Raw genomic sequence first — 22407 nt, 5'->3', positions numbered from 1 at the left:
GTAGTACAGTGACCTCACACATCACTGCTGAGCAGTGTGAGGATAGAGGAACACTGAGGCATGAGAAGACCTGAATGGTGACCCATTCCGGTCATTTGGGCATTTACGCACAGCCTGCAAGACTCGATACTTGAATGGAGTTTGAATATAGGACCTGATTTTGATCTTAGCGGGTGGTTACTCCATCACAACTGTGACGGATATCCCGTCTGTTGAAATATAAATCCCCATTATATCCTATGGGGTTTATATTTTGGCGGATGGGATATTCGTCATTGTTGTGACGGAATAACCCGTCTGACGAGATCTAAATCAGGCCCTTAGTGATTTACAGCCCGTCCATAAGGGCTAAAGGGCCACACTCCTCACTTTTTCCCCAGCAAGCAGAATTTCTGTCAAACTGTGCAAAGGTCAGCCTAACAGACACTCTTCTTGTTCAGGTCAGGCAGCAAGAAGCTAGAAAAGCGCTAAATGCGCATGCTCCTGGCTGCTTGAGCTGAACTTTGCCAAGCTGAAGATTTCACAGCCCTGTGAGCATGACCTTCTCACCTTGAGGCCCTCCCCCCTCGTAATGACAGGGAGCCTCACTGATTGCCTCGGACCTGGCCGCTTCAGTTTTAAGTCCTAATGTGCCCTGGGTTGAGTGTCAATCAGTGACACTTGGTCACAGAGTGGGGTGGGACCAGCAATCTTGCTCACCCTATCCCATTTTGTTACGAGTGAGGGGCTGCAGCCAATGGGGGAAGCCCCAACCCTCCTGGGACCTCTGAGGCTTCCCTCTCTACAGTGAAGGTAAGTTTTATGCTTTTTTTTATGTTTGGTGCCGGAGTGTATGCATGAATGTACTGTGTTTGTTAGTGAGTGTTGTGAATGGGTGTGTGGGTGAATGCATGAGTGTGAGTGAGTTTGTATGTGTGCTTGTGTGGCCCCCGCATGCCTCTCTGGTAAAATTACCAGCCGCCACTGGTGATTTATTTGACATTGTTCCAGTTCGCATGGGGGATGCACTTCCTCCAGGGGAACATCTGATGGTCTCTAGGTGCAGGGTCTTGACAAATCTGTGGGCACTCTGTGGTTTAGTGAACAAGTGTGACTTGTTTCAATGGGTGATTTTAAGCCTTACAGGATACAGCATGGCATAGGGTACTCCAGCCTGGAGAAGCTCGCATTTCACCGACAGGTATTCACGTCTAGCATATTGCACAGCCTTTATAAAGTCTGGGCAGATAGAGATGCTATCACCATCATACAACAATGGCTGGTTCTCCCGGGCTCATCTCAACTCCTCACCTAGGTCGCTGTAGTTGAAAAGTCTACCTATGATTGGGCATGGCGGCCCTCCCAGGGGTGGTTGGGGCTCCAGGTATCTGTGGGCTCTCTCCACTGAGAGGAGGGGGAGAACGTGTTCTTACTGAAGAGGACATCAGGCCAGTATTTGTGGATTCTGGAATCCCCTCTAGGCATATATTATTGCGTCAATAGCGTGCTTCAAGATCTTCATTTTTTGGCCGAGGGACGTTTAGCACTTTTGCCACTTCCACAAGTGATTTGCTGTTTATTGCAGTGTTATTGCCTAGGCTAGAGATACATGCATCTGCAGTATTCAGGCATTTGTCATGTTTGTCTGTTGTGGTTGCCATTTGTCCACTCTTGCCATGAGGGTGTCAAGCTTACTGCCAATTGTGGTGAGGATGTGCTGTATATGTCGCAAGAGATTTTTCTCTATCAGAATAGTTAGTGTCACCTGAGGCAGCCAGTGAGGTATCCATCCTGATCCCTGAAGAAGCTCTCTTGGATCACCTGGCCTCAAATGCCAACTTGGCTTGTTTCTGGTCACCTTTCCCCCTTCCCACCTGGGTGCATTGGACAAAGAGCACCTCAGTATAAAGGATATCTGTGCTCACGTTGGGGATCGTTCCACTTTTCCAGTCTCTCTGAATGACCAATTGCAGCAAATGTGGGGGCACTGCCACTTCAATATTCACAGAGGAGGACACATCTGTACCTTCACAGCAGCCCTACAGCCACAAAACTAAAGCTAGAGTTCAATTCACTCATCTATTCCCAGCTCGAATTTTCATCATTTATCACTGCCTGCACATGGGGTAAGGATAGGGGGAGCTAAGATCTGCAGAATGTCAAGCAGGTGAGAAGGCTCCCTTCTGCAGCCTCCGTCACACCACCTGAGTCTGCCCAATCTTCTAGCCTGGGGGGCTGATGCATACAACCCCAGCCATGTGCAGTTGCCACTCTTGAGGCCATTGGTTGCTTGCTGTCCTCATCTCATGCTATGTGACCTTCAACAGAACCAATGGGTACAGAATGACTGATATATGCTCCAGCACGGGTGTCCAATCTCCCAGGAAGCAGCCTCTCATCTGCTCCTGCACAGTTTGAGTTGTCCACCGGCACCGTGCTGCAACCATCGACAGTGGGACCAGGGCCGTCGCCCCACTCAATTGAACACAGCTACGCTGCCTGCTCTTCGCATCTGTAGCGGTGTCAAGGTTTTGGAGCTGGTCCCCTGGGCCTCGGCAGGGAACAACACCCAGCAGCAAAACCTAAGCTTTGCAGGATCCGCTCACGCTCCTCTCAATCAGCAAGGGCTCAGCAGTCGAGTGCCACCATGTTGGAGAAACGGAACTGCGGGGGACTGCTTCCAGCAATGCCTGCTTTCTCGTTCCTGTATCACCACGAGGTTTTGTCTGCCGTTCCCCTGGGCTATCACAGGCAACAGTCCTTGATAACAAGACAGGAGCTCCACGGGATCCACCATAGTTAGCCTGAGATGTAGCGCTGCTCAGCGCCTGCCATCCTGCCAAGGCCAATGACTAGTCTTTGGCCTCTTCAGACACTGTGCCATCCCTTGCTAGCCAGTCATCAGACACATCATGTGCCTTAGGGGGCTGTACTTGACTACCCCCCATCGTAGGTGGCCTTTCAGGTATCCCTGTGTGGGTACATGAGGTAAGATTGCACACCCGGCGCAGGGAGCATCACAGCAGTACAGCCATCTTGGGACCAAGCACTCCCCAAGTTGCCACTCCTATTCCTCCCATAGCGCTTTGATGCCTACTGAGTGCTTTAAAAGTTGGAATGCCAAGATATTATCTACCTTGTGATGACATAACTTATCCTATATTATCAAACATATCTATATTTATTCATTGCATTTGTTTAGTAAATCAGGTAGAAGGTGCCACAAACTTTACAGGGTACATTAAAAGAAATAGAAAAATAAGCACAGACATTATAAACAATTCCAAAGGTCAAGGTTTACATCATAGACAAAAGAGGTTGGAGGTTATGGGAAATTGAAAAATGTCAGCTAAGGTGATTGGTTAGCGCTTCAGTGCATCATCATCATTCTGGTAGGAGTTACAGTCTGTTTGACTGCTATTTTGTTTAAGACCTAGTTTCCCTGCACAAGATGTTGCAAGGTTGATTCACTGTGAAGTTTTCTATGGTTTTTCCACTTCGCTCTACTTTGTTAAAAAGCTTTAGTGCGGGTGGCACCCTGTGCAACAATGATTTTCGGCGCCCCCACACCCCATGACCGCCTCCTTGGATTTTTTCACTACCACCAGGCAAAAGTGCCCCTCATCTCTCCAATCATAAACTATTGCTAAACGCAGTCCCCCTGAGGTCGGCCCCCCCTTCAGAGGTCAGCGCCCATTGCGTTCACACCAGTCCCACTGCCCTAAAGCCAGCCCTGACGCAGTCTCCTGACCCCTCACATTTATTTTGTTTCTCCTTACTCTGACCCTCAGTTCTTTTTCCACTGCTTAATCTAGCAGGCTGTTGTGGCTGCGTGTTGTCTCCTGCTGCTCCCTCTACAGAGTCTGGTGCTCATTTCAATGGCTTTCGTGTAGCCTGCTTCAGGAATCATCAAAGCCTTTTTGTTGGAAGTACTGGTACAGGTTATTTCTCGGTAAACATTTGCATTTTGAAATCCATCAACCATGAAGGAGATTTCTAAGTATCCAGTATGTACTGACATCTGGAATACCATCTAGCAATATAGAGGAGTCTCCATATACCATCACCTCAACAGACACAGGAGGATACTGAAATCAAGTTAAAGTTGTATTTTAATGCCTCCTCGGCCCATTGAACAGTTTGAATGTATAGCCAAAAAGTTTTTTTAAATCTATTTATAGTACCTGATAGCACATTGAGAGGTACAGTAAGAAGAAATAAATATGACAATCAATCAGAATGAGAAAGAGGTAAATTAGCTGGAAAAAATTGATAACAGTATCCTCTCATTTAGCCAGATCTCAATTTCCAACACCAGAAAGATTTTGTTCCACTTTGTCATTTATAAAGTATTGTTGAGTACACTAAGCCTGGCACATCCGCAAAATAACTGCCCACACAGCAATGCACAATAATCTGTATAACTGACCTTCTCGCAATAAATAAGAGAGTACATTACTGTGCCCCAAAGATTGTGGCCTGATTTAGTAGACTGTAGATCAGACCAATATGCCTTTCATCACTTCAGCATAACATCAGCATATCTCAGTCATTCTGCACCCATTGGTTCTGTTGAAGGTCACAGAGCATGAGATGAGGACAGCAAGCAACAAATGGCACTTTTGCCTGTGTGCTGCTTTGTGCATATAATTACAGACCTGCCAACTCACAGATGCCACCGTGTGACAAACAATATTGACTCCCTTCACACAATCACCCGGTGAGGAGCCGAAATTACATAGTAGCCAGGAAAACAAGATGAAAAGCACTTCAAACAGTCGTTTTCAGCTCGTTTTCGGAGGCTATGAACTACCAACAACCATGAATGAGTATGTAAACACCCCAGGACATCGGCAACAGCCTCAGCAAGCTTATGTTTTTTTTGTTTGAGGAGATGGTGTGGGGTGGGGGCACAAGTCCTTCCCAACACAAGCCCCTGCACCTCCAAGGCCCGCCCCCTTCTCACACAGTGTGATTTTTAAGTTTTGCCTGCACAGCGCTTACGCTGTGCTTGAGAAATCTATTGTTCTCAATATAAACTGTAAAGGGAATTACATCCAGCCTCCTCTCTTTCCTGGCTTTTCATCGGTTCCTGTGTGTGCTACTTACTTACCAAAGCTTGTTCCTCATCTGTTTCTCTTACCAGTTTCCTGTAGCCGAATTAATGTTAACATCCGTTTTGTCGGAAATATATTTCCATAAACTTTTGCCTCATTTTGCTTTTTACTCTTGCAGCATATTTATATAACAATTTATCACCCGAGAAATTAAGTGATTTGCATAGAATCTCAGAATGTTCCACCACGAGACTGGGACCAAGATACCCAGATATCGAGTAAGCACCTCTGGCTGCTGTGCCACACCCTCTCCACTCATGTGTTATTTGTCAAGGAGCTCCCATCTTCTCCCGAACAATGATTGATAAAAACAGCTCTTTATTCATCACATAGGTGAAACCGACGCATTATTAATGCTCGCTTATTTAGTTGGCAGGTCGAAATAACATTGACTCCCCAATCTCATCTACTAAGCAAATACATTTTTAAATATTCTACACTTGAACTGCCATGTGAAATTTAATATAGAGAGAAAAAAATGCTTTCACAATCCTTTAAAATGTACAACTGATCCCTGAGACATGCAATGTGTAAATGGTGGTGGAGACTTAGAAATACGATAGTAAAAGGTGTTGTGGTAGATACGTGTAGCGGAAATGTTGTAAACTTTGAAACATAGTGCTGGATTTAAACCTTTACTTCAACTATTGATTCAGCCATGTGATCATTGGCAAATTCCTTTATTTGTTTTTCTGCTTCTTACCCCCCATCTGTCAGAATTGGATGTGTTTGGAAATTGGCTCAATACAGATATTCTCTCGAAGTTCTATATAATATACTGGACATTATCTCAATGTAACGTATCAGTGGGGTAAAGGTTTGTAGCGATATTGGTCACAATATATAACATTTAATTGACAAGTTTGGTTGTCTGACAATGGTCCAATTAAGATAAAATTGACATTGTTTCCCCAGTGCATGTACTAGGTGTATCCATGGTGCACCTGGTTGAAAGAATATGTTTTGGGCTTCTGCATGACGTCCCACTTGCAAGCATAAATAATACATCAGGCATAAGAAATAGCAAGTCTGCTATGTGCATTATGAAGAGGTAGCCTATACTGTGAAAAAGCAATGACAAGTTTGAAACGTTTTTGACATGATACATAGCCCAGGCTAACTTAAGTTACAACTTGAGTACAATTTAAGTTGTATGTTTGTGTGATTTTGCATTTCTTAGAGGAGAAAGTCGTCAAGCTTACAATATACTACGAATCTGTTTGCGGTAGGCAAATTTATATATCTCACACTTTTCTTATAATGCTTTCTTTGTCCTTCCACCGCTTCATTGACTAAGACCAAAAAGTAACATGTAGATCTGTTCATATTATGAAATAATCAATATGCCCATGGTCGAATTACCCCCGCAATCAGAAACCTCTAGCTGTTTGGGGATAAACTGTTTGAATCCCCTGGCTTTTCCTGCTCCCTCCGCCCAAGATTCCACCAACCAGCCTCATCACCGCCAGCAGTCCTCCCGCCGCCGCTCTCTCCATTAGCAGCCGCTGAGAGGAGGACTACGTCTCCCTGGGGGCATAGCAGCAGGAGCCGCCAACGTCATCTCCCGGCCCCGGAGGCGCTACAAAAAGCGTGCACTACCCGTGTCGCGGGACGCCGGGCGAAGCCCGGGCAAAGGGCGGGCCCTCTGTGGCCCTCAGAGGTCTGAAGAGACTGGACTGGGCCAGGGACGCTGGTAAAATATATTCAACTAGTGTCATATTGCCTGTTTAACTCCCCTAAAAATCAGTTTTTCGCTATTTTTATCTGTTGTACCTTTTTAACTGCTGAGCATGATTCCTGCTGGGAGCGTGTTTGAGACTATTTGATACTGCTATTTTCTATCGTTGTAGCAACCACCCATTTTTTCGAGATTTCTACTTATGGGGAAGAGGAAACACTTGAGCCCAAAATACGTAAAAGGTCAGGAGGCAAATACTACCTCCTCCGAGCAGTCCCTCCTCACATACCTGACAGGACTGTTGGGGCGATAGATAAACAAATTCTTTCTGTTGAAAAATCAATAGAGGGCACAACTACTAGACTAAGCCAAAATTCATCCTCACTCCTAACCGATAAGAATGACGTCAATTTAGGATTACCCTCAGTTCCTCTAGTGAATGGATGTGTTTCTCGCGATTCTGGTGAAATAATAAGTTTGGAAAACGATCATGACTCTCAACCCCCCACCAAAAGATCAAAAACCCCGCACTTAGCCACCACTATAGTTCCAGATGTCACTCCAGTTCGTGTTTGTCCCCATTTAAAATCTACAAGAGCTGCAAATCAGTCCCCTAAACCTAAACTCAAACCCCCTGGTGCACAGCGCAAACCACAAGCCAATCCCACATTAAATCTTCAGAAGGAGTTGCAGGTATTGGTTGCCTGCGTAGAGCGTTTGGATCTCTTTGTAAGGGTTAGATTTGACCAATTAACTAACAGACTAACACAAATCGAAGCCATCATAAAAGACAATAATACCAAACACTCAAGGGATGGCATAGCCTCAAGTAGCAACACAGCTCCAACGACCTTTTCTAATACCAATGCCCCTGTCGCTAATCCATGTGTTAGGTCAAACCACACTAGTGAGGCACCTCCTTCCTGTCCTCCTGTAATCATCCCCGCTCCTCATCACTCTTCGGAATCAGTTAGGTCAAAACAAAATGTGTGCCCGAAAATTCCAGTCAGTAATCAAGCTACAGTTCATAAACCAGATATTGCAGCTGGTCCCATAGGAGTGTGTTATCCCGCTCCTAGTAATGACCACTTACATCTGCCCCCAGAAGCTACGCCATTCACGATAGTACTGGCAAATGTTCCTCAACTGTTAAACCCTGCAGGCGAAAATAAGATCTCGCTAAAAAATAAATCCATACATTGGTTAGCATCCAGAGTGGGATTAACCAAGTTCCTCTTCCAGGAATTTAAAATGGTGAGGCGCGTAAAACGCATAGGTTTCAGAGATACCGCACTTGGCGGGGACAATATAGTTCTCTCCTTTGCCTCTCCCCTCTTGGTTAGGGAAATACTGAGAGCAGGAGCAAATGACTTCCTAGACTACCATGGGATCAATATTCTGCCCCTGGGCTTCTTCTACCCTCCGCAATGGCATAATTCAAATACTCAAGAACGTAGATTCATTCAAAGACCAATTATCCATCCCCCTTTGATTCACACTTTGAATAGATATAGTATTCTGTCGGGTTGGATGATATTGAATGACTAACTGATCTAATCCCTAGTTCAGATGCTCCTACTCCCAATATGCTAAATAAGACTATGGAATTCCCCATAGTCTGTACCAACCATGTAGGCACACCTAACTCAGTAGCCGTTATTCCAACATCAGGTTTGATCCAAGTTAGCCTCCATAATTCTGTCGGCCCAAGCAGAACGGTCCGCAACCATCTGCAACCTGAAGTACCCACCCCAACGGATATGTTGGCACCTCAAGAAACACTAATTTCACCAACCTCATGCTTAGTTTTCTCTATTTTATTCTGGAATGTAGCGGGGTTACGCACTAAAATTAATCAGCACTCGTGGTTGGAAACAATCAATGTACACCAGATAGTTTGCCTGCAGGAAACTCGGTTGACCACGCCTATCCATCTTCTAGGATACAAAACCTTTTTTGCCCCCGCAAGCCCTAGCACGTCTGGTAGATCTAATGGAGGCTTAGCAGTTTATGTATCAAATATTTTACCAAGTATGGACCTACTTGAATTAAAGGCTGAGGAGAACTATCGAATTCTAAAAATAACAGTGAATAAATGTATGATGTTTTTTCTGGTAAATTTTTATAAGAACCTACCCTTACTTGACTGTGTTAAAACTCTAAATGAAATATCCCATTTTTTAACCGAACAGCGGCATCAACATCCTTCCTCCCCCCTCTGTGTGTTATGGGGAGGGGATTTTAACATTTCATTTTGCAATAACTACAAAAATGGTAATTGTGGTCTTATTGATGAAAATGGGTTCTCTTTGTCCCACTTCTCACACACGAATAGCGGCAACTGCTTGAATGATTGTCTTTTCTCCCTAGAGTTGGATTTTGTAAATGAGCTGACCGACCCCCCTGTCGACTTTTTGCCAACGTTTCATGGTAGGGGCCTGTCTAGTGTTATTGACTAGATTTTGTCTTCTCAGAACATGAAGGGCTACTTGGTAGATTTCAAAAGAGGTTCTGATACTAGCAGTGACCACTTTCCCAACAGTGTGACAGTGCAAGTTAAGAATGCTCTGCCCAAACCCAACTTACCAACCCTACTAAAACAACAATTTTTGAGTATGGATAAGTTAAATGGCTTTTCTGTGAATGGGCTAAAATCGACCCGGTAGTACTTACCGCCAAAGTATTGAAGAGCGCATTACCATGGGTGAACAAATGTTTAGCAATAGAGAGCCTCCCACAGTTGATTTTAACTAGCTTTAGTGAAATTACCACAATTATTAGAGAAGAGCTGTTTCGTAACCAAAAGTGTAAAAAATCCCCCAAAAAGGGCCGGTTTAACTCGCAATTTCGTAAAAAGCCCTTTCTAAATTAAAGGCAGCCCTACAAAACCCTGATAAAATTAAGGTTAACAAACTCAGAAAGGAGTATAACTTAGCTCAAACAAAATGTAGACAGGAAATAAAGAAAAACCTGTGGGCCCAACTGCATGAGAGCTGCCAACTAACGGATAGTTCCCTGTTTTGGCGCGTAGTAAAATCTCCCTTCCTGGTAGATGCACCAACCACCCGTCACATTGATGTTGCAATAACTGCCGAGGATTGGGTAACCCACTTCTCTAAGATATTTGGCGGCATCCCAGCTGAGACCAGCAACAAGGGCCAGGTGGCAGGTGGTTGGTCCAGGGATCAGATTTACCCAATCCAGCTTTCTTTCGCTCATGATGATGTCATTAAAGCCCTCTCAGTCTCCAAATCTGCCAATACCCCAGGCCCAGACGGGGTACCACTGGATATCTTAAATCATAATCAGGAACTATGGTCCCCTCTCATTACCCGTGTCCTAGCAGCAGCCACATCTACCGGTCTAATTGATTCCTGGTCCACCTCTATTTTGCTCCCTATTTTCAAGAAGGGTGACCGAAATGACCCTGCCTGTTACAGGCCCATTTCCCTCCTGGATTCCCTAGGTAAAGTTGCAGGTCGATTGATACTAGACCGCCTCCAAGATTGGGCGACCACAAATAACATCTTGACCGACCTGCAATATGGGTTCCAGGAGGGATTGGGAACTGTTGAACAGGCATTAAACCTTGCCCTCTTAATTTGCAAATATGCTGGTGCTAAAAATGGAAATCTTTACCTAGTATACGTAGAACTTAGCACAGCTTTTGACTGCGTTTCGCATGCCAGATTGTGGACAATTCTTACTGAACTAGGGGTTGATCCTCCTCTTGTTGTATTCCTCCGGGAACTTCACTCTGACGCAACAGCACGTGTCAGATACGGGGTGAACGGTGAACTTTCCCCCCCATTCGCCATTAACAAAGGAGTCAGACAGGGGTGTGTCCTGGTCCCCTTCCTCTTTAATTTATATACAAACGGCCTAGAATTGGCCATGCAGGAAGGGAGCCAGGACCTTCCATCCATTAATCATCGCCCCATTCCAACTTTATTATATGTGGACGACTCGGTAATTTTAGCTAGAAATCCAATTCAACTGCAGAACCAGCTCAATAAATATTGTAAATTTATGGCATCGCTGGGTTTGACAGTGAACATTGGAAAAACCTATGTCATGCACACAGGTCCAGGGTTAAAGAAACCAAAATCAATTTACATCGATAAAATTAAGCTGGAATGTACCAAGGTGTATCCTTATCTGGGCATCCTGGTGGATGATAAACTGTGTTGGAAACAGGCCATGAGCAGCAAGAAATTACTTTTCCAAAGAGCTACTTCGGCGCTAGTCTCCTTTTCGAGGAAACTGGGAAAGCCACCCCCAGCAGAACTATTAAAAATCTACCACGCAAAGTGCCATAGCGTAGCAGTCTACGGTGCAGGGGTCTGGGGATATGCCGATATTGACACCCTACAACTGGTTGAGAATGGTTTTGTAAGATATTTATTGGCAGTACCCCAAAGTGCGCCTACGTACGGTTGCCACATCGAGTTGGGTATGGACTACTTAATTGATAACATCAGATCCCAACCCATTCTTCTGTGGCACTGAATGTGGACGAAGACACAGTGTCACCTAACTCGCTCACTTATAATGGACTGTTTGGGCCTGGCAAATTGGTCAAAAATCCCCTGGCTTACATATGTGAGAAACTTTTTCAGAGACTTGGACCTTATTTCCTACTTTGTAGAGCCCTCTGCCATGATGGACATTACAAGGAAAGATCTAAAAAAGTTATGTCTAAGTCACTTAAGGGAATTGCGCCTATCCCAAGAACTGCATAAACCCTCAAATGTCCAGATTTTAACAGTTCAAAATTCACCTGGTATCCAACCCTACCTAACTTTTCACCTAAGTTCATATGAGAAATATCTTTTGACAAGGTTTCGTTTTAATTCCTTCTATCGCATAGTCTCATTCCCAAAACAGCAGGACTGGTCACCCACTATCATGAAGTGTACCCGTGACGGTACATCTGCCCAGTCGACGCTTCATTTAGTGCTGTTCTGCAAATATTATGAATTCCCTCGCAAGCGTTGGATTATTCCATTGCTGCGTATAATGGGATTGAGATCCTGTCGCCCTGCTTTCCTGGCGTTGCAATATTTGGAATCTGAATACATTGCAAAGAGTGTAGCTAGCTTTTTAAAATCATGTATGAAATATCGCAGTAATTTTGATTAACGCAGTTTTAATCTTTTTAATCTTTTTACAGAGTGTTAATGAATTTTATTCTGTAAGAACTATTTATGTAATAACTGTTTATAAAACTTTACCATGTATTGATGTATTGATTTTCTCCTCAGTCGTTTTTAAACTGTTTTTCCTATTGTACTATTTACCTGTCTTATGTACTTTTGATGGTTCCAAAATTAATGTAACCGAATAAAAGTTATTTGACTGACTGACTGACAGTGATCATACTAATGTGAAACTTTTGGTCAGTGTCAAAGACCACCATGGAAGTGACGCGAGGATCCGGTAGAGATGACTAGGGGAACTTCATGAATGCCAATTTAATTCTAGGGAAATTCTTTATCCACATAGACAAAAGAATTATTAGCCAAGTATATAAGAACAATTTTTGGTGTGTTACCAGAGCAAAACTTAGTTTTACTACTAGATAGCATTCTGTCATCCAAGTGGTAATATTCTCTTCCTGGCAGATTCAAAGACATTCAGGGAAATTTGAGTAAATTACTCCATGTGGAAATTACACTTATGCATAATTTAACAATTTTTGCTAATTTACGTAAATGTCATTTAGTTTCACGGGACACTTATATAGATAGTAAAAATGCCTGCGCCAATATGTATAGTATTCAATAATAAAATTATTTTGGGTCACAGGTCTTTCGACTAGTGGTAAGCAGGGATTTGGTCAATACCCAAAATAACTAATAGGGAGTCTTCTGTTAGTTTTTCCTAAAAGAGAAACACTTCCCCTCGTTCTAAAGCTTTACTTTTGCAAGTGCATAGAACTATAATTTTTTTCTATACCAAACGCGGTGCAAAACAAGTAATTATTCCTTGCATTTTTACAAGATGGACTTTAAACAGTAAAACATAATCAGTTTTTAGGAATACACACACAATAATTTCCGTTAATAATGTCTTCACAGTCTCCCTTGTATAAGTCCTGTCTTACACCACGTTGAACCAGGTAGAACATGAGTGAAGCTCTTTTTTTTGACTCACAAAACCTAATGGGTGATCTTCTCTTTTAGGGTATAGATTATAATTTGCGCTGCCTGCTGTTAGCCACACTGTTGATACTTCCCAAAGTAGGCCCACCATTCTGCGCCTTGTAAATTCAGCGAAAGCAATATATTTGCATTAAATTGTAACATCTGTTATTTACAGCGCTTAGAAACAGCAAAAATGTGAGGTGTTTAGTTCTACATAATAAAACAAATCATTATTGTTCTTTTACTATAATACATAGAAGCCTATATTTCATTCATAAAAACCTGTCCCTAATGTTCTTATTACAGTTTAGTTGCAACATCATTGGTCACCTAAAAGAAGAAAATGTCATAGCTGTTCAAATAAATGTCTTACTACAGTTGAATTGTAAAGTTATCCTGCTGCCATAGCCAGCAGGCAGTGTGGAAGGCAAGTCATGGAGCAGTTACAGCTTCTACTTAAACAAAGAAAACAAGATCTAGCTTTTCTGTCCCCTGGACTATTTTTTTGATTTGGCCATCTAAATGCAGAAAGGAGACGTTTGCAGAAACATGTTAAAGTTTTTACAATGCTATACTTCATTATGCAAAAGCAAGAACTTTTATGAATGTTACAAGAGATCATGAAATCTGGCCATTTTTAAAATGAAAAAAACTAGGGAATGTATAATATGTTTTCGCGACAATTACTAGCTGTATACTACCGTGTTTAATTTTGCACTGCAGATTCTTCATTTACTAAACATACCTGCAATCATACTCTTTTATAGAAGGGATCTGTAGGCCAATGATTGAGACTTTTTGGGGGAAAGGGTAATAGTGTGATCAAGTATTGAGGAACAAAATACCCTCTGTGATAGGTTAAAACGATATTCTAAATCACATTGGTGCTCCAGAACCTTATCATTCCTCTATATATACATTGACCTCCTTGGTGACTTATCTTTACAATGCATGAACATATTTGATCCCGTTTGTAAATTATGCATACACAGTACTTTTAGAAACAAGTTCTCCTTTTGCGAATACATCTCTCTATTTTCAATGAGGGATCATAGAGCTTGGAGATGTTGCCTGTCCTCGGGAAGCGGTAAATCTGAGTAAATTATGAACATTTATTAAAATGAAAAAAGTCCACCAACACCATCATACTCATGGTTTTTAGCAATCAACAGTCTACAACTATGCTCATCAAGAGGCAAACCCATAACTCCATATTTGAGAAGGGGACTAACTGAATATATCATGAGCCTAGAGCATACTCTTGTTATGACAACAATAACAAGCTAAAATGTTTAGTTTTAACAGGTCTAAATTGTTAGGCCACAAGCACCTTTAAAAGCACAAACAATTTCACATCTGTTTTTAAATACAGACGTGAAACAGCAAAGAAGAACATAAGCATGTAGCAAGCAATTCACAACCAATTAAAGTTAATTGACGCACTGTACCTACACAGCTTATTCTGTCACACAATAAGTTACAGGAAACGTAAACACAAATACATAATAATACATAATCTTCTAAACAAAACCCGAAATGTAAAACCTGGGATTAAAAAGAAGGCAACAGAAAAATGACAGCATCCAAAAATCCACTACAGACTGTGTACAGCTGTAATATGGAGTAGACCAAGATTCACTGACGCGGCAATCACTATCATGAAGATTCCGCAGTGGTGCAGAGACTCAGAAATGTGTGTACATGTTAAAGACTATTGTACATATTTTCAATGCATCTCTTTTATGATATTCCACATTTTTCTTCCTGGGACCCCTTTTAAATAAGTGAGACCTCTGTGAGAATGAGTAGGCTCAGACTCGATCACAATAAGAGCCTGCATTTAACAGTTTCTGTGAAACCTGCATAGTTGCCCTCTGGAAGAGGGGAGAAGATGTGGCATTATGGTCAGAGTTGCCCACTTTGGAAATATGAAAACAAGTTTAACTCTCGGTGTTGGCTCAACATCCTTTAATTCTGGGCAAACCACTTGACCTTCATGTGCATAAAAACGAATGTGACATTGTGTAATGTAAATTGAGCTCCTGTAAAGCACTTCAATACCTTCATGTCTAGTTTGCGCTATATAAAACTGTAAAAAAAGGAGTATAAACATTTCTTGCTGTGCTGAGATACTTGCTTCTGACATGGGGTAAGGTTGAGTGTAATCTATGCTAATAAAGGGACCTTAACTGCCTTCCTCTATATTATATACATTTCTCTTCTAAACTACCCTTTCTGAATGATCTTAAGGCTTGGGATTTCAGATGGCATCACTTGATTCGTCATTCCCTCTCCTTCCTCCTCCTTTTCTGGCTTGTTTTCCAGATTTAGCTTGTGTTATGGATAATGTAAGAGTTATAATGCCACCCGTAGTTTCCAAGTTGGAAGGAGAACAGCTAAAGTTCCATCACAGCCTCCTCCTCTTTCTTTGGGCTGAATAAAGCAAAGTACAGAGGCTGAAGGGATATAATTTAGTCAATCCTGACTGCCGCAGAGTTGCACTGACTGGTTTCCTGAAAGAGTAATGCAGTTAGGAAAGTTAAGAACCTCACAGGCTTCAAGACATGACCCACACCCAAGGTTTTATATGACAAAGGGAGAGTTGCAATGGATTTATGAAAAAAACTATCTTAGAAACTTTTAAGGGAACTTCATTGTCACTTTACAGATGTATGGTCTGGGTCCTGTTTAACTTCTAACTTATCACCTAGGATTGTGATTGTTGTAATGTTCTACTTTACTATGTGAAAGTGTGAATTGACATCTATTTATTTATGTATATATGTACTTATGTAAGAGGTTAATATTTATATTTATAATTTATATATTCAGCATACACTCGGGCCTGCTGCTATATCTGAGAGAGTGGTGGAAATGGCGCTGATCTGCAAGACCAAGCAAATGCCTGTCGTCCCTGATGAAGAGTGATGCTTATTTGTTTGGAGAAGCCCTGGCCCTCTGCTACGTAAAGCTAGAATCAAGGTGGCTATAAGGCTCCATTTGCATCCCATGACAGTTGAAACGAAGGGGCGTGGAGCCAGTAGCCCTCCAGTAGACTGATGGACATTGGTGGAGTGAGTGGAGTCAGAGTTTGGTGGAAGTGGTGGGCCCTATCTAACCAGTAATAGGAATATTGGAGTGACACTCCAGATTGGCCTTAAAAAACAGAGAATTGGAGACGCCCAGACAATGATTGGCTCTGACTGCTTAGTGGGTGGTAGGATAGCAGACCTGCCCAGACGATTGGCTGACACAGTTGGCTAGTATGGCTGTGATATGGACATGATATTGATGTGCCATTGACTGAATGAGCTACTGCAGCATGTTCCGGCAGTGGTGCTGCAACTGTACTCTGATCGGTGGCTCCTGTAGTAAAGTGAAATAGAGTGTTTTTATCTTCTGGGGGTGAAGCGAATTATTCTGATATTATGGTGCATAATGCTGCCTTGGTTTACCTTGCGCCAGTCAGGCATTATGTAGATGGTGCATGGGCATTCCCATGCATCCACCCATGTATTTTGACACAAATTGACATTAAGACTTATAAACATGGGTTCATGCCAAAATATCATAATGTGAAGAAATATCTTTATTTCTCTTCATTTTTTCCTCTTTGCATGTGTGCTGCATTCGGCAGCACACGTGCAAAGAGAAAATAGCCACCAAGTATAGTTTTTATACGGGGAGGTAAAACTTCCTGTGCAAAAACTAACCTCCCCATAATACAGCACCCTTGCATTGTGAGGCAAGGTTGCCTGCATTGGCGCTAGGCCACCACAAATGTGCCAGCACTATTCAAAAGCAGAACTGTGCCATATCTCTGAAAATATGGTACTGTTCTGCTCTCTCCCTTTCAGCCAGCACAGCCCAGCAACTTTATTTGCTGTGACGCGTTACATAAAAAGTATTCCCCTTAGTTTGTACAGATTCTTGTTAATGAACATCACCAGTCTCATATATTTAAGTTTCAGAAATTGGACCAAGTGGCAGCCTTTTTTCTGGGTGTAACAATATCGTCCAAATAAATCACTAATAGTCCTGGTAAGTGTGTGGTAAAGTCACGTGATAAAGAAATGTGTGGGTCTTCTACGGAGTAAATCACTGTACAATCATAATATTTAACTGTTGTTTGGCCCAATAAATATGCTTCTAAGTCTAGAGTGTGGGGACTTTAACATCAAGCCTCTCTCTAAAATGTTTCACTGATGTGCTTTAGCTGGGGTGGTTGGTGGTGATAGTTTACATTTACAAATACCTCCTATCACACAAAGCATGCACTGTATTGAAATCATAGTGATGCTGCCTGTTGACTCACATTTACTAAGAATAGCTCATGGTAAAGTGCTCAGCATTCTCTAGTTTGAAGGCTGAAGAGCCAATACACCGGGCTTATCTTCACTTTGCTTGCTGGCTGTGGCAAGATACATAAAAGTCCAACTAATTGGCGGCCAATGCTGTTTGACGTCTCTTTTGGCTGGGGGAGGGGCATGGGCCTTGTTTCTTTCTGTTTCTTTTCTATTTTTTGTCATTGCATATTTTTGTTAACTACCACTGGCGTGCTGGCTCAGCAGGACACCGTTTGGCTCTATTTTCGATCTAGGCCCAGATTTACTAACATATTGCATAGTGGGTACACTGTTTTTTAGTACAGTCATGATACAAAATTCCAATTTAGATTTACAAAGCCATGCAAGGGTTGATTTGCATTGCCTTATGTAGCTTGGCGCAAGAGTGCCTGCATTGACGCTAGGCAGCCTAAAGTGCAAAAACATAACGAGAGAGCAGAAGGGGCACATCTTAGTAGATAGGGCGCACTTCTGCTCTCTCCCTTTCACTCAAAGCAGAGCAACGAGTTCCCTTGCTGCTTTGTATTGTGCAAAAGGTTTAGTCAATTTGGCCTAATGGGACTGTTTACAGGGCGGGATCAGCAGAGCTCATCCAATTTTAAGAACAGTATTCAGAGACTGACTCTCTCCCAGCGATAATATCCAGAGAAGCAGCCGCATATCAGACTGATCCTGGACTAGCTGAGCAGCCCTCTTCCCTCACCTAGACAGCTTCAGTCAGGGTAGAGCAACAGTATCATGAGTAGCATATTATTGCAGGCTTTAATAAAGTGTTACTTGATAAATTGTGCTGTTTCCTCCACAGAGCAGGCGTATACTTTTTGAATAGCTTACCTAAAGCACAGCATGATTCAGGAGAAGCGCTTAGACTTGGGACATCTGTCTGCAGTGGTACAGTCCCAGTAGTAAACAAAATGGCGGCTCCTGGGCCAGAGTTGAAAACCCTTCTGAACCTCAGCCACCGGCAATAGCTGCAGACAGCAGTGTCGTGCAGGACAACTAGAGCAGTCATGTAGCAACGAAGCAGCGAAGGGACTGCTAGCGTGGCAAATGTGCTTCATCTGCTGGCTAGTATCATCATGGATGATTGATATAGTAATGGTACATTATGTCAAGGATAATACCGGCAAAGTAATGTTGCTATACCTGAAAGGTTTTCAAAATTTCAAATTTTTCACATTTTATTTTTCCAAGCTGCCCTTGAAACAAATATTTTTTTGTCAGACATCTCTTCCATCTTTAATGGCCAGAAAGGTAGTAGGGACGGAGGGGCCAAGGCTTTACCCGTTGCATGCTTGTGACGGAACCGCTTCGTCACAAGCCACGGATGAGCTGTGCTTGTGACGGAACGGTTCCGTCACGGCCCACTCGCCGCGCCTGAGCGGCGCTGATTTCGCGCCTGCGCTGACGCTTTAATGGGCGGGCGAGTTCGTAACGGAACCGTTCCGTCACAAGCACAGCTCACCCGCGAGCCGTGACGGAGCGGTTCCGTCACTAGTATGGAGCCGCCGCGCGGCCGCCCCACCCCCTTAGCGCTGCGGCGGAATAGCCGCCGCAGCGAAGGGGTTAATACATTACATTAAGTCAGATTTGTTTTTAAAACGGAGACAATCTGCAAAAGTCAATGTTTTTCTTCTTTAAAATATAGACACAGAATAGAAACTCCTGAAGGGATATATTTTTCTGTTTCAGTACTATCTAAACTACCCCTGAACAATGCAAACCGATGCTGTACTGGAACCTAAAAAAGCACAGCTTTTCAAAGTTACGGCCTGATGCATACTTCTCTATCTTTTAAGCTTCCAAAGGCAGGTGAGATTCAGGGATTCTGTAAGTGATCCTATTTAAATCGATGGAAATTAACTTTTTGGGAATGGTGAGAAAGGTTTTAAAAAAATGAAGAGAAAAGGCATGACCATCTAATCTTAAAAATTATGCTAAATACGGTTAACTCAAAAAGTTGGAATTAGGCAGATTGATGCTTGAGTAATAGAAATGTTACCAAGACATAATGTTTTCTTGCTGTTGTCTGTTCATATTGTAACTATGTTATCACTCCCTGTGTTTGTTCAGTGCTGTTACTCAATTTCATTCAAATCTCAGAAGTAGATTGTCCAGGCATGTAGGGATATGCAAAACACAGGTTTCTGTGTAATCAATAAATGTGATCATTTAGGTAACTATGGGCCAGATGTAGGAAGCCAAATAGCGGCCGCAATGTCGAAATTCGCAGAATTTAAGCCTTTGTGATCGCAATTTGGCTTTGAGCAATGTAGGTAAGATTAAACCTACTCGCAAAATAAGGAACAGCAAAAACTGTGATTCCTTATTTTGCAATTGCATTTAAGGGATCACAAATTGCGATTCCTTAAATGCAATGTAAGTAGCACAAAAGAAAGTGCACTTTAGCCTTAAGGAATCGCTAATTACCACCAACTTCAAGTTGCTGGTAATTAGAGATTTCCTTTAAAAAAGCACTTTTTTGATTTTTTAAAAGTGCCATGTGGCACACATTCATGCCCTTAGGGCATGTATGTGCACCACCTGTGCACACATGCACATTTCAGGGCAGCAACAGGGTGTCCTTTTGGAAACCTTGCACCCTTGAAATTGCGTCCAGAATTTGCGAGTGCCTCTTGGTTACTCGCAAATCTTATTAATTCCTATGGGTCTCTTGGCCCATAGGAATGAATGGGATGGTATTCCTTGATTGCGAATCTCCATTTGCGATTCGTATTCAAGGAACATTAAGGAATCACAAATATTTTTGCGATACCTATCTACATTAAATTTTGCACGTCCTTAATAGCGATTCGGTAAAAATCGCATTACGACTCGCAAAATTAAATTTACCTACTTCTGGCCCTAAGTTTGGAAGGAGAAGTATTTTGAAATAAATAAGTAAAACTAATTTTCTGTTGAAATAATATGTGTCATTCTGGGAGAACATAACCGAGTAGAAAAGGAGTGAAACAGAGGGAGACACAGACCTACAATTTAGACTCTAGTATTTCACATCAAAAGAAATGATAATTCCAGAGCAGGAAGAGAGCATTTTGTTCATTTCTATTGAAATCACAAACACATTAAAACAATTGTTTTTATGAATGAAATATGCTACAATGAATGTTTAGAATGTTTTTCAGACCATGCAGTGACGCACACACAGGGATTCGTGCAGATGTGTGATGAACAAAAGTTCTATCCTTTAAAGACTGCTGCATGTTCCTTGGTGTTCTCCATGTTGAAGCAATTACCCTTCCAGAGAAGAAAAAGCTAATTTTATGTTTTTCGTTGAGATTTACATTTTTCATGGTTGCAGACATGCCATTACACATTTGCTGTGAAATCTGTGAGTGCTATGAAAACATCCAGTTTTGTGCACAGTGTTTGTCTTTGCATGAAATTGATACTTGAACATCTCAGAAGAGTTGTTATCTGGTGGTTTCTGCACTACATGGTAAAAAACCTAAGTGCAGAACCCCAATGTTTTTCTTTGGAACCCGCAGCAGGCTTCGCAAATGTTGAGCTCGTTAAATACCTAGGCCTAGTGTCGTATCCACCTCATGCCTCTTTCTTTCAGCATCCTACCAGGCGCGGTTCGTCCATTGGGGCGTGGGGGCGTAGCCCCCCCTGCCCTACGCCGCCCGCAGCTCCCTCATGACAATCCCGCCGGGCGGGAGTCATGTTGATTCATTGACATGATTGTACAGACGGCAACACAAGTACGCATGCGTGGGGACGGAGGGTGAATTTTTACCTGTGCCCACGCATGCGCACTTGTGTTTTGGCGGCGTTGTGCATGCCCATCAAGAGCCCTAATGGGCGTGCTGCGGGCAAGAGGGTACCTGTGCCCCTGGCGCCAGGATTGGCCAGGGGCGCTGTGAGCCTGTGACGTGTGCGGGACCGGCAGCAAGGTAAGAGTGTGTGTTTTTCGGTGTTCCAGTAAACTAGCTTGCACAAATGACTTGAGATAGCTCAGTGCGTTAAAGCATCTGCTGCAGAAATGTGTGCGTCTATTCCAGGTCACCCGTTTATTTCACGGCATGGGGTTTTGGAAATGTAAAAATTCTCAGAATTTCTTTTTTGATAGTTGCAACAACAGCCTTCAACAGATTTCATTTTATAAACATTTTCCAGAAAATGAGTTAACAACTGTCACCACAAATATAATGTACTCTTTGAACTAAGGTTATAAAATTTCAAAATGTTAACAAACGGTAGAGGCGGAATAGCATGATATATGCATTTATTATTGCATGCATGTTGGTGTATGTTTGTATGTGAATTTGTATAGTACATACCTAGGGCTTACAGGATGGCAAATACATGGGCGGTAGAAGGTTTCCAGCATAAAAAGGTAGGGGTGATGTAATATGTAAACTGGCACATCCTTCAACATCGATCCTAAAGGCTTGTTAGAGTCCATAATTTATTTTTATATGGTCATAAAAATACATGAATGATGGATGGATGCAGGGTGGGTGCATTAATGATTGTTCAGTGGATGGGTGGGTGGATGGGTGCATGGATGGATGCATGCATGATGGGTGGATGGATGCATGAATGATGGATGCAGGATGGATGGGTGGATGCATGAATGAATGATATATGGATGCAGGATGGGTGGATGCATGCATGATGGGTGGATGCATGATGGATGGATGGATGCATGAATGATGTATGGATGGATGCATGCATGATGGGTGGATGCATGATGGATGGTTGGATGGGTGGATGGATGGACGGGTGGGTGCATGAATGATGTATGGATGCAAGATGGGTGGATGGATGGGTGGATGCATGCATGATGGGTGGATGCATGATGGATGGATGGGTGGATGGATGGATGCATGAATGATGTATGGATGGATGCATAGATGCATGCATGATGGGTGGATGCATGATGGATGGATGGGTGGGTGGGTCCATGAATGAATGATGTATGGATGCAGGATGGGTGGGTGGATGGATGGGTGGATGCATGAATGATGTATGGATGGATGCATGCATGATGGGTGGATGCATGATGGATGGATGGGTGGATGGATGGATGGGTGGGTGCATGAATGATTGATGTATGGATGCAGGATGGTTGGGTGGATGGATGGGTGGATGCATGAATGATGTATGGATGGATG

Source organism: Lissotriton vulgaris, chromosome 8 (genome assembly GCF_964263255.1).
Source record: "Lissotriton vulgaris chromosome 8, aLisVul1.2, whole genome shotgun sequence".
Classification (NCBI taxonomy): domain Eukaryota; kingdom Metazoa; phylum Chordata; class Amphibia; order Caudata; family Salamandridae; genus Lissotriton; species Lissotriton vulgaris.
This window is presented reverse-complemented; position numbering follows the sequence as displayed.